The sequence below is a fragment of the Manis pentadactyla genome, chromosome 3, assembly GCF_030020395.1.
Source record: "Manis pentadactyla isolate mManPen7 chromosome 3, mManPen7.hap1, whole genome shotgun sequence".
NCBI lineage: Eukaryota > Metazoa > Chordata > Mammalia > Pholidota > Manidae > Manis > Manis pentadactyla.
The window spans coordinates 62,923,165-62,931,403 of record NC_080021.1 but is presented as its reverse complement, the minus strand read 5'-3'; the positions used below and the strand labels follow the sequence as shown (position 1 = coordinate 62,931,403).

The 8,239-nt window shown below is 45.8% G+C and overlaps 1 long non-coding RNA gene across 1 annotated transcript; it reads right to left on the bottom strand.

Moving 5' to 3' along the window:
* Nucleotides 1–602: 602 nt before the first annotated feature.
* Nucleotides 603–7,046, bottom strand: LOC130682875 (uncharacterized). The gene is made up of 2 exons (XR_008996275.1): nt 6,734–7,046; nt 603–792 (listed from the first exon to the last, which is right to left on the bottom strand). It is a non-coding gene; the product is annotated as an uncharacterized LOC130682875 (long non-coding RNA).
* Between the last annotated feature and the right edge of the window lie 1,193 nt (nt 7,047–8,239).

Sequence of the window (8,239 nt, the reverse complement as noted above, 5' to 3'; positions counted from 1 at the left end):
AGGACTATCAGTTGGCTGGCCCCCATTTGGTCTCTGACAATCTGGACCAGCCTGTTGATGATACAGGGCCTAAGGGTTAGTAAAAGGAGTAGGATGGCAAGGGGTCCTTGATTAAAGATAATCTCCTGCCTTGATTTCTCTCTGGGACACTGACGCCTTGGTCCAGGCGCACATTAAAAGACTGCGTGCCCAGCCTCTAAGGTGGGCTGAGATATTGTATATTTGCTAAAGAATCCTGCCTTTTACTATGCCATCTACAGCTGGGTCTGCATGCTAAGTCAGTTGCTCAGCTTGCAAAATTACTTAGATCAGAAGGAGGAAAGACAGCATATAGGCCTGGGCTTTTTAGTATGCTAAAATGAATCTTATAGATGATTACAAATGATTAGCATAATAAAACATGTGCTACTCTTCTTTATCTGGGGAACATTAACTGATCTCACTGAAGAATTATTCTAGAGCTTAATGTTCAACATAGTTTTAGTAGGGGGGGGGTTTCCAGCATGTAGTTATGTTCCTCTGATTGCAAATATCCTGCCTTGCTTTCTTCAGAGGCTCTCACTTTATTCTGTCTAAGCCTATGGTCCCTGTCTCATTCTCCCTTCTACAGATAGAGACTCTAGCTGCTGCTAGGGAAAAGGGGCGATGACCGCTCTGGCTGCTTCGTGCTGAGAAGGGGGCGCAGTAAAGGGTGCAGCTAGGTCTCCATCACTGGTCAGTTGAGAGGGCCTCAGAAGGTTGGCACTTCTATTCTGGGTTTCATTTCTATTACTTTTTGCAGTTTTGTGGCTTCTAGGCAAGATAAAACAAATTGTGTTATTAGGTTATGTAGCAACATCTGGAGTTGGATTTTCCATTCTGGAAGGACAAACTTGATGAGATTAAGAATGCATGGTTGAATATGAGAACTAGAAATAGTAAAATTTTAATTGCAATGACAGGAGAAAACTAAAACATAGCTAGATATTTTGAAGAAGCTGGAATTCTGGATCTAGTTTATGTCCCAATGACTAATATTAGGATTTAGTATGGATAAGGCTGCGTTATTGAAAAAATACTTTCTCTAAAAATCACCCTCATTTTTATTAGAAGTAACCAGGTTAAGAAAATAATTAACAGCTGGCTTGATTATTTGCATAAGTGCAGCAAGAAGAGCAATTGATTACACAGGTTCTTTTAAATGTGCTTTGCTGGAACTTTTTGTAAGGAATTTCAGATTGAATTTTTAAGGGCTTCTTGAGGCCAGAAAGCCAAGCCAGACTTGCCATGAGCTTGTGCCTTCAGTACCTGTAGATTTGGGTGAATTCTTCTCTTCTTGAGGTTCCTGCACCTGCCAGGAAGTGACCTTCCTTACTCACCTGGTAAGGCTGCTGGGAACTCTGTAAGCAAGGTACCAAGCCAGTTCTTCTAAGGGGCTTTGTTGTCTTTATAAAGTCAATCTTAGTTCCTTCAAGCTGTCTGTTCATATCTGAGTTTATGAACGTGTCTCTCAGGTATGACATTCCAGTCAAAGCCTTGGTAGTATAACCAGTGTTTTTAATTGGTCCTCTTACAAGGAAAGCAGATTCTTATTGAACTTGTGCAAATAAATATACTGCCATGAAATATAAAAATAGTTACTGAGAGTTTTTAAATTCTGGAGGGATCAGGTAGAGAGAAAGATAAAGTTTCAATTCTGCTTATAAAGGCAGTCATTTACTAAACTGTTGTCAGCTTAAGAGAAAAAGCTTAAAACACTTTATCAACATCTGAAACAAAAAGTCACTAAAATCATCTTCCTTAGTTTACTTAATCTTATGTAACTAATGAAAGGAAAGGAGCGACACACAGCAGCAATTCACCGGAGAATTCCGCTTTATTAGGGAAAGGTGCTGGGTTATATAGGAAGGGGCATGGGGTGATTGTGGTGTCACTTCTATGGGGCTGGTGGCTATTGGCTAGGTGCTGGGATTAGGGGGGCGAGGGGTGATTGGGGTTCAGATGGCGCCGGCGGGAACCGAGGACCCAGAAGAGAAGCAGGAGGTTCGCCATCTTATGGGTGGGGGCCCTTCATTCCCCCCTTTCTCCTCTATGGGGTTGTGGACGTTGCTTTCTCTCTGACTGCTTCCTGCTGAACGGGGGCGGAGAAGGGAGTGAGGGCTTGAGGACTGGGAGGAAAGGGTTGATAGGACTCCCCACAGTAAGGACGAGTAGACGTGGACTTCTTCAGGTTGGAAATCAATGAAGGTTCCCTGTAACCATAGGTCGAGGACTTGTTGATTCTAATGGTGCAAAGAGGATACGGGTGCCAGAAGCCAGGCGTCTGCGGCCATTGTTTCCAGGAACAGTTTCCAGCGGAGAGAGGGGTCCATCTCAGCGTGTGGTGAGGAGGTTACGTGAGGGTGAGGGATCTTCTGTGGCTAAAAGCTGGTAGTTCCTGAGTAAAAGCTGGTTGAAAGTTTGATTAGAGATTTTACCAACTTGGGATTTGATAAACTTTACTATACAAGGAAAGAAGAGACAGATGAGAAGAATGATTATTATAGGGCCTGCAATGGGCCAAAGCCAGGTAAGGAAGGCGTTTGTCAGTATTGAAGAGAATGGGTTGGAGGAGTAATACTGTGGGTACCGGGAGTTACCCATGTAGTGAATGGCGCAAGACCAGTAGGGACATCCCCATAGGTGTCTGGCCATCACCTGCAACAGGCTTGTTTTTGGTCATAGAGGAAGCAGAGGTAGGGAGAGTAATCGTAGCTGCTAGTGAACACTTTGGTGGAGGGAGGAAGAGGAGGTATAAAGGCTCGGAGCAGCCTTTCAGAGGGCAGTCTGATGTGGCAATGAGGGCAGTAATTTTTGTTTGATGCTGTGTGTAAGTCTGTCTGACTTTGAATCGCCATACAAAGGAGGCTGGGGTGGCGGAAAAGACAATAGAAATGAGGAAAAAAAGCGAGAGAGAGAGAGGGAGCAGTAAAGGAGGAAAAAGTCATGATTCGGGTATGGATGGCAAAGGGGGTGAACGGGATTTTGGAGGAAAGAGGACAGTAAGGTCAGGAGTCTGGAGGGAGGGAGAGTCTGTAAACTTTGTAGGTTAAGAGATCCTTTAGGTGATGTGGGGACAGAATGGTAAGGGGCGCCCCGAATGTCAGTTTATGAGCTTCCTTCTGCAAGAGCTGTTCAGCGGCTAATGCCCGTAGGCAGGGGGCCCAGCCCCGAACTGTGGGGTCTAATTGCTTGGAAAGATAAGTTACTGGGGCAAAGGATGGGCCATAATGTTGGCCTAGGACTCCTAGAGCTTGATTGGACCTCTCATGAATGTATAATGAGAAGGGCTTCGACAAATCAGGAAGATGGAGAGCTGGGGCTTCCACAAGGGCTCCACAAAGCTTAATGAAGGAGTGTCGGGGTGAGGAGGATAATGGTTCTTCAGGGGGGCCCTTGCTGAGGTCGTATAGGGGTCTTGCCAACAGGGAGAAGTTAGGGATCCACACTCTAAAATACTCAGCCAGGCCTAGAAAGGAAAGGATTTCTGTCTTGGTTTTGGGAACAGGCAGGTCAGAGAGGAGCCGTTTTCTCTCTAAGGTAATGGACTTTTTTTGTTGAGATAGAAGAAATCCGAGGTAAGTGACAGAAGGGGGAGAGACTTGTGCTTTGACAGGGGATACTCGGTAACCTCTGGAAGCTAGAAGGTTAAGTAGGGAGGCAGTGTCAAGTTGAGACTGTTCCCACGAGGGACTGCAGAGTAGAAGATCGTTCACGTATTGTAATAAGGTGGACTCAGAAGCCTTGTGGCAAAACTGTCCAAGTGAGTTGTTCAGAATGTCTTGTGTATGGGTCCATCCAGGTGAAGGTGAAAAAATCTTGGGAGGAGGGGTCCAGAGGGATAGAAAAAAAAATGCATCATTGAGATCTAGGACTGAGAAGTGGGAGGCCGAGGCAGGGATCTGCGATAAAAGGGTGTATGGATTTGGGACTAAAGGATGGATAGGGACGATGGCCATGTTGATGAGGCGAAGGTCTTGGACGAGGCGGAAAGATCTGTTGGTTTTTTTAACAGCTAATATGGGGGTATTAAACGGGGAGTGAGTGGGTCTGAGGTAATTTTTGTTTAAAAGATCTTGAATGATTGGTTGAAGGCCTATGAGGGCTGAAGTGGTTAGGGGGTATTGGGCCTGACAGATATACTGAGAGGGGTCACGTAATTTAATAGAAGCAGAAGGACATAGAGCTACGGAGGGGCTTGTAATGTCCCAAACTTTGGGATTTACAGGGTGTATGAGGGCGGAACTGGAGCTTTCATTGGGTAGAGGGGGGTCATCGGCTATGAGGGCCATCAGAAAGGGAGTACTGGGGGCTGTGGGAATGGATATAGTTATGGAAACATGGAGGAAAGGATGTCCCATCCTAGTAAGGAGATGGGACACTGGAGCATAACCAGGAAGGAGTGGGAGAAAGGTATGGGATCGTCCTGGATTGTGCATAAAAGGGGGGGGGTTTAATGGGAAAATCTGTTTACCTCCTACCCCGACTATAGGAGTAACGGCAGGTGTGGTAGGGCCCCTATATTCCCGCAAGACTGAGAAGGTGGCTCCTGTGTCTAGGAGGAAGGAGATGGGGCGACCATCTACTATTAAAGTAACCCTGGGCTCCTGTTTGGTGATGGAAATGGTCGGGCGAGAAGCTCCCAGGCCCCGTCAATCTTCTTCTGCCAGTCCCACTACGGCGGGCTTAGGATGGGGGTTGTTCATCCAGCCTCCCCTTTGGGTGGCTGGGCAATCAGACCCCCAGTGGCCCTTTTTGTGGCATCTGGGGCATGGGGTGGTAGGAGATCTGGGGGAGGGGCACGCCCTTGACCAATGTCCCTCTTTTCCACACTTGAAACAAGCTCCTGGGGGGGCTTGTTTGTAGAGGGGCGCCCAGGTTGTGGTTTTATCAGCTGGGCCAACATTTGAAAATTGGCCTGATCAGCCTTTTGTTTACAGTGTTCTTTCTCCTCCTCCCGGTTATGGAAGACCTTAAAGGCCACTGTTAGGATCTCAGTCTGTGGGGTAGCGGGGCCCTGTTCTAACTTTTTGAGTTTAGCTTTAATGTCGGGGTAGCTTTGAGCTAGGAAGTATGTCATAAGGACATGTCTCCCGTCAGGCGTTTCTGGGTCCAGGTTGGTAACTGTCATAGGGCTTGAGTGAGTCTGTCTAAGAACTCGGAGGAAGCTTTTGAAAATTGACTCTTTACGAGCTGCCTTTTTCAGACCTGCTATTAAGCAGCAGGCGAAGATATCTCGAGAGCAGAGACCCACGGCGGTGGCGGACTGAAGGGTTCTGGCTCAGTCTGTGGGGGAGAAACAGGTGATGGGGGCAAAGACGGAGGAGGCTCCTGGGACTTAGAGGGGGGCTGAAAGGCTCAGGCTTGATCTGCAGGGGGGTGAGGTGGGGGAGGAGATGGTGGTGGAGGAAGGGGAAGGGGCTGTTGTAGGAGAGGAGGGGGAAGGGAGTGAACGGGAGGCTTCTGCGGGGGAGACAACTTGCAGGCTAGGAGAACTTGGGGGGAGGCGGGGGGAGGAGGGGCCAGTGGCAGCGAGGGAGGCGGGGGAGGAGGGGGAAAGCTTCGGTATAGGGAATCTCCTTCCAGTTTTTCAGGCGCTGGCAGTAGTTAAAGAGATCGCGAGTGATGTTAGGATCAAGAGCTCCCCCTGCGGGCCATTGGTTGTTATTGTCTAGGGGGCATGTCAGCCAATCTTGGGAGCAGTATTTGCGGAGAAGTTTTGGTTTTATATCAGGCATCAGGGAGAGGGTGGCTAGATACTTGAGCAGGCATTCAAGAGGTGAACTTTCAGGGAGGGATGAGGAGGCTCCCATGGCTAAGGGACAGAGAAGGAGACAAACAGGGGAAGACGAACGGAGACCCTCGGACTGGGAGCAGATGGCAAGGAGACCAAGGGCGTCCCCGATGATCCTTGGGGGTCTGCGGAAACTCGTATACGAGTCGGTTTCTTAGGAGGTGTGGGTCGTCACCCAGACTTCTCTAAGAAGGCAGAGTGCCGGAGTCACGAGGAACCTAGTACTAGGAATTTTCGGCGGAAGGAACGGAAGGTGGGGGGGAGGGAGCGTTCTCATCCGCAAAGAGTCACCTCGTTTATGGCTGTTGGAAGAGGGGCCTGAGGGTCCGCTGCAGCCGTGAAGGCCTGAGGCGGGGAGAGTTCCCTCCTCGTCCCTGAGCATCAGGACCTTGCCGGATGATCACGGTCAATGGCGCTGCGATAGCTCGGGGAAGAGCCGCCCGCTCCGGGGGAAAACTTACCCAAAGGCATGAAGAGGAGTGGTGAGTGTGAGGAGCCAGCGCCGGAAAAAGAGGACGAGGGCAAGCTGCTGCTGGTGTCGGGGGAAGACGGGGCCCAGTTGGGGTGTCCCGTCTCCCGGGTTTCAGCACCAATGAAAGGAAGGGAGCGACACACAGCAGCAATTCACCGGAGAATTCCGCTTTATTAGGGAAAGGTGCTGGGTTATATAGGAAGGGGCATGGGGTGATTGAGGTGTCACTTCTACGGGGCTGGTGGCTATTGGCTAGGTGCTAGGATTAGGGGGGCGAGGGGTGATTGGGCTTCAGGTGGTGCCGGCGGGAACCGAGGACCCGGAAGAGAAGCAGGAGGTTCGCCATCTTATGGGTGGGGGCCCTTCAACTAATACCTGTTCTGCTGAAATCTGGTTTTTTACTAGCTTAAGAGTAATAAAACAGTGACTGTAAATAATAAAAGACTTACAAATGACAATGGTTAAAGATCTGATGAGAGCTTACTGTAAGACAGTTGACATAAGGAAATTCTGATATTTCTGTAATACAAAACATTCAGTAACCAAGTTTAGCATCATTCTCTTTGAGATTGCTTTCCTGGTAAATATATATATATATATCAGATAAATAAGCCAAATTAGTCAAATACTTTCTCCAATGAGAAAAAATTCCTCTGACATGTTCCAGGGGCCCTCTGGAAAATATCAGAGTTAACTAGAGGTAAAAGCACCTTTTTGCATTTAATTTTTTTTTTTTTTGGCACTTGCTTAAATGAGATTATAGGTTGCTATGAAGCAGTACTTATCTATTTAACCAGAATGATAACAAAATATTTCAAAGGCAAATAAAGGTTACACAGTTGTTAACAAACTTTAGCTTTTAGTCTTTTTAATATTAAGATTTCATTTTTAAAAAATATTCTGGCAACTCACTGAGACTTTAAGCATGAGAAACTGCTTTGATAAAACAATTAGAGAACCTTTTGCAATCTTTCAACATTAAGAGCAGACTAACAGTTAAAGAAAACTTTTTTTTTTAACTGGAAACAAAATTCTAATTTTGCTGTGCACTTGATATCAAGACTCACTTGCTTTAATTTCACATAGCACGACTATATCTGTAAGAATATAGTAATTTATTCTTCATTTGCCCCATGGTCCCAAGCACATAAACTGGTGAGAATTATGCCTGGGCTTGCCTGGGGCTTGACTGGGTTTATCCCGCTTTATCTCTAAACATCCTGACCCTCCCCCAAAGCAACAGGCTGAGCGGATCCGCCACAACAAAAGGCACCACACTGCTCTCTCTCTCTTTGTCTCTGTCTCTCTGTTCCCCTTTAAATAAATAGCTGTACTTTAGAACAAAGTTACTTTCTTTTATCAAAAAACACATTCTTTAGCATGCAGACGAGTTTTCATTCTTTATACCTTCTCTTATTAAAACATACATCTTTTAGCATAGAGAAATGCTTTCCTTATTTAAGTAGTTTTCATTAGAACTTAAAATCATTTGATACTTTAACTTTCAGTGAACAATGAAAAACAGTCCACTGTAAACTGTTACACTAGCATTCTTCAGATTGATACATCTATGAACATATATTATCATTTTTGGAAATGTGCTTTACAACACAATTTCTCATTAGGCACAAAATATGTCTATATAACTTAGCAAACTTTAAAAATTTTGGTTACCACAAAAATTCTCAGGCTGTTTGCATATATACACACTGTTATACATTAATACAGTATTATTATTAAGATGCTTATTTGCTACACTTGTTTACTTATTTTTAGCAACCATGGTAGATTACTTAGAAAACTTTTACTAAACATTAGACAAAGTCAAGCTTTTCTTTAATTATCTTCTTGAAATGTTTAACAGGTAACATCAACTTAAATGACTTTAAGTAAACTTTGGCAGCTGATAACTATAAGGACATGCACGCCTCAGCCAAACCCAAATTAGCATTAAT